Source organism: Sminthopsis crassicaudata, chromosome 2 (assembly GCF_048593235.1).
Source record: "Sminthopsis crassicaudata isolate SCR6 chromosome 2, ASM4859323v1, whole genome shotgun sequence".
In the NCBI taxonomy this organism is placed as follows: domain Eukaryota; kingdom Metazoa; phylum Chordata; class Mammalia; order Dasyuromorphia; family Dasyuridae; genus Sminthopsis; species Sminthopsis crassicaudata.
The window spans coordinates 377,875,996-377,881,479 of NC_133618.1; positions in this window are offsets into that span (position 1 = coordinate 377,875,996).

Consider the following 5,484-nt stretch of genomic DNA (forward strand, 5'->3'; position numbering starts at 1 on the left):
CTCTTCTCTTTCTCTCTCTCTCTGTCTCTTCTCTCTCTCTCTCTTCTCTTCTCTTTCTCTCTCTCTCTCTTCTCTTCTCTTTCTCTCTCTCTTTTGCTTTTTGTTTGTTTTGCTTTTTGTTTCTTCCCTGGGGGAATAACAGTTTTTAAGATGCCAATTTCAGGAAACCATGATTTCAGGAAAAGGAAGTTAAAACCTAGCATCTTATAGGTAATACCTCACCAAATACAGATGACCTTTCTCTTTTGGTGGGTATCTGGTTGACATGCTCCTCCCCAAGCCACTTAGCTTGACCATGTTTGAAAATTTAGCAAACAAACAAACAAACAAACAAAAAAACTGATGCAACTTTTAGGCTTCCTATCTGGCTGAACCCTTAAACCCAGAAACTTAAAACATTTCATTTGGATATACCGTTAAGTTGCCTTGGAACCCAAGCCAACCTTACGGCTGTCCCATAAACGAGATAGCTCTCACCAGCAGTTGTTCAGTGGCTTAAGAGAAGTCACCCTAGAGCCAAGAATAAGTCATCTGAAAGCACAAGAATTGTGTTTCCTACTGACTGCAGCGAAAATTGGGATTTCTTTTCCTTCTCTCAAAAACAAAAAAGCGAACATCAAGCAAGCTCCCTCATCCTTGCTGCTGGACCTCTGAAGATGATGCTGAAGCTTACATGGCTATTTTGAGGGACATCTTCCCAACTTGGAATTTGCCACTTCCTGTCTGAGGGTCTTTGGGGGGAGAGGGGGAGAGGAGACTGAATTCATATAAAAGAAAGGTTAAAAAAAATAAAAACAGAAAAGAAAAGAAATTAGTATTTCATCCCAGTCCTGAGTGAAAGACTGTCCAAGGTTTTGTTTCTCACAGGCAAACTCATGTCTATGGTGCTCTTTGTATTTCAGAACTGCAAAGCAAAGTAACATTGGTTTCAGTTGTTTGCATTTGTACCGGCAAGGCAAAATATTTTTATTACCTTTTTCTATTACTTATTGTATGAGCTTTTGTTGTTTACTTGGAAGTTTTGTCTTTTACTACAAGTTTGGAACTATTTATTATTGCTTGGTATTTGTGCTCCGTTTAAAAAACGAGCACTTTTTTTTTATTATGGATAAAATGTTGAGATGACAGGAGGTCGTTTCAATATGGCTTAGTGAAATATTTATTGTTCCTTTTATTCTCTGTACGAGATTTTTGGCCTCTTTTCTCCCTTAACGTCACAATGTTGAGTTCAGCATGTGTCTGCCATCTCATTTGTACGCTCGTTTGAAACAGTTTGTTCCAGTTTCAAGTTATAAAAATAAATTGGACATTTACTTGATCTCCAAACCTTGTCTTTCCTATGTCTTTTCAAGATTGATTGGCAAACTGATCAACTTTGAAAAACCATTTGAGTTTTTCTACCTCTTTTCCCACAGGTTCATTAAATTAAGATGTGTGGATAGGGTGGGTGACACTGCTTAATGATATGGAAAACCTATCATCGTAATCTAGAGAAGGCAATTGGATTGGCTTCTAGGAGCCAGAAAGCTCCAAGTCCAGGAAATGCCCTATACTTGGAGAGCTGAATTCTAGATCTGGCTCTGCCCTTAATGATCTCTGTGATCTTCTGACCCGGAACCTCATTTCTTTTGTAAAGTGAGCTATTTGGAGTAGATTATCTCTAAGGCTGTTCTCATTCTTCAAGCATATGTTTCTACCACAACCTTTTACATAAAGACAAGAGTTCTATATCTTCTGTCTTTATGAATGCAGTATATTTTTGTAGCTTCAAAGAAACCTTCAGTGGGGCTAATGGCTAGTAGACAAAAGTACATTTGGGCAGTTAGATGACATAGCAGATAGATAGGGCCCTGGCCCTGGAGTCAAGAAGACATTTTAATGAGTTCAAATTTGACCTCAGATACCTTGTGCAATCCCAGGAAAGCGATTTAACCTTGTTTGCCTCAGTTTCCCCATCTGTAAAATGAATTGGAGAAAAAAATGGCAAATCACTCCAGTCTCTTTGCCAGGAAAACCCCAAATGGGGTCATGAAGAGTGTTACACAACTGAAATGATCCAATAACAACAAGAAAAGGTAGACTGGAAGAATCAGAAAAAGAAATTGGACAATTCCGTATAATTAATTAACTCTTTAATAGCATAATCCTTTACTTCTTGCCCAAATACAGGGTAAATGCAGAAGCAACATTTAGAGGAAAGGAATAAATATTTAAGTACCACCCATGTGCCTAGTACTATGTTAAGTGTTTTATAAATATCATATTTGGTCCTTAACAGTTCTTCAAGGTAAAATGTTATCTCTGTTTTATAATTAAGAAAACAGAGGCAAACAGATTAAATGACTTTACCAGGGTCACACAGCTCTTAAGGATCTTATGCTGAATTTAAACTGAAAAAAAGAAAGCTTTCCTTAGGTCTGTAGATCCTTCTATTTGCTGCTTTTGATGATGTATTCATTATTCCCAGGAATTGAACAATATCTAGAAAGGAGAAATCTTCCCAAAGATGCTTTGCAGATAACCAAAAACAAAACAAAAAGATGTTTTGTCAGGTTATGAGAAATAAAAATGAAGGACAGATTATTTTTTTTTCTTTTTTTCAAACCATTCACTGCATAAATTGTTCTCTGGGAGTAAGTGGTCTAATTTGCAAGATCCTTTTGAAATGATAGGGTGGAGAAGGAAGGATTGGAATTTAAGAAGTAATAACAGGGAGTTGGAGCCACATTCAGGAAAATACCACCTCTGTTTGTGCTTTTAGTGCTTTGCAGTGAATTTTTAAGCCAGTGTCCCAAAGAGAGGAAATTCCCTTTTTCTTTGCCATCAGACCTTGGCTCGAACTCTGCCCAGTGGTTTCTTAAAAACACAGGTGCTCTTAGGCTTTTATGTCTTAACCACACAAAACACTGTACATCTGAACTCCTCAGTTGCTTTGTGGGCTGAAATGTTAAAAAAAAAATATTCATCAGCAGAAGGGACCCTTAACAACTTAACCTGGGACAGCCAAACTTTAAAGTTAAAGAAATCCTGGGCCAAAGCACTCTTTAAGTCTTAGAAAAACAGAAAATATTATTACTGGGTGAAGTCTGCCAATCACACTCTTGTCTCTTTTTCTTAGAAGGATGAGCCTTAGGCAGTGCTAGGAATGGGAGACAGCAGAACCTTAAAAAAAAAAAACAACAACCCTCAAATGCCCTCTGATGATGGTGATGTCAGAAATACAACCTCCCTTCATTCCCCCCAGCCCAGCCTCCTTCACCACCTCAGTTAAATGAAATAAAGATAAAAGCAGTCATCTCTGACTGACTGAAAGTCATGCAGTTGCTGACTATGACTTATTTTTAGTCTGTTTTTAAAATTTCAGACATCTCACCCGTCATCTGAATATCTCCAAATCAATCCAACTTCAGTTAAACAATCTGACTCAAGGATTTGCAGCATGGTATTTAATACCTTCTACTTGGGCTTTAGGTCCAATGATTAAAACTGGAGAACATTTCCCTTCTGCTGGAAAGACAAATGTCTGTAAATAGAAACTTTTTTTTTTCTCTCTGTTAGGGTGATTAAAATACATAGTTAAAGCCCATGTAACTTTTAATTCATTGAGAAAGACACCACGTTTTCCTTTTACATAAGTGAAAAGTATTATGTAATTATCTGATTTGTAATCATTTAAGAACAAATCAGTAGGATTAAGTTTTCAAGCTGTTTAGGTCTGACCAAATGGTTTAAATATACTGAATGCCAGTAGAGAAGGAAGTACAGAATCCTAGAGATAGAAAGGATTTCATAGCCCATTCAGTTCATGCCTCTCCCAGATACATATTTTTACTTTATGTAGCCCTAAAACAAAACAGAGACACTTGCAACTTGAAATTTGCTTTACTAGTTCATTGGCCATATGAAGAAGAGGAAGGGAAAGGGAATGGAAAAATAGAATTTATATAGTGCCTACGATGTGCCATATGCTGTGGGAAGCACCTTACAAATATTCTCATTGGATCTCGTCTGAAATGAAGTGTGATTCTTTCTAACTACACTATACTCCTTTAGATGCTTCAAAAGAGAAGTGATTTTTCTTCTTTTTTATTATAGCTTTTTATTAACAAAACACGCATGTGTAATTTTTCAACATTGACCCTTGGAAAAACTTCTGTTCCAACTTTTCCCCTCCTGCCCTTCTACCCCTTCTCCTCAATGGCAGGCAGTCCCATATATATTAAATACAATATATGTATACATATTCATACAGCTATTTTGCTACACAAGAAAAATCGGATTTAGAAAGAAGGTAAAAATAACCTGGGAAGAAAAACAAAAATGCAAGGAAACCGAAAGAGTGCAAATGCTATGTTGTAGTCCACACTCATTTCCCAGTGTTCTTTTGCTAGGTATAGCAGGTTCTGTTCATCACTGATCAGATAGTGTATAATAAATGATTATTATACACTATGAGAACCACCATCAATTAAAAAGCATTAATAAGCTCCTACTATGTGGTTTTTTGTTTGTTTGTTTTTTGTCTTTTGGTTCATGCATAAATTGGATTTAAGTGAGGTAGAGTTGCACAGAGTGCCAGCCTCACTATCTCTTCGAGCAATGGTAGGACAGAGTTGAGATGACTTGGTGATGGCTCAAATGCAGTGAATGATCTTTGATGAAAGTGCCTTCATGGCCACTGACACAAATTATTCCCATTGGTCCATTCTGCCAGGGGAAGTCTTCACCTGCTTGAAGTAGACACTCCCCTAACTCACCATAGAGTTACCCATAACAACTGCCAAGAGAGTTTACTGGGGTGCGGTCGCTGTGCATGCTATATGTAACTTATTGGAGCCACTGATAAGAGTTAGAAGAATCAGGTGGATGTGAAAGGGGGAAAGCCATCCTGAAAAGGGCTCAGCAACCTGCTCACACCAGAGGTTTGAGTCTTCCTTGAAGATTACTTACACCCCTGCCAGTTGCAATTCTTCTAGTACATGAGTTGCTGCGGCAAAAAAAAGTCCAACCCCAGAAACCCTCCTTGCCTGTTTGCCAATCCATTGGTGGGAGTCTCTCCCGGCTTAGCTAGACTCATCCTTGAATGACAAGCATTGTCCATTGCCCGGACTAGCCGCAAAACTTTTCCAGAGTGGTAGGACCTGCTAGAATTTGAGTTTCGGTGGCTTAGCCTTTGAAATCCCAGGATCACTGCCAGGCTAAGGTGAGGGACTGCAGTAGGAACCTGGTGTGTATATTTGCCAGTACTTAAGTGTTCCGTGAGTTCACATTGGTATTAGGTTTGGACACTGCTTATACTAATAGAGAAAAAAATAGCTTTCCCATGGCTTAGACGGTGGGGAATTCCAATAGAAATGGATCCCAGTGGGGAGCCTATTGGCTTAGAAAATCACAAATTAACATTATCTATGTAGCCTGAGTTTGATTCGTTTGCTCTGTAGAGCCCTTCCTTCCATAAGGCTCTTGATGATGTAAATTACAAGC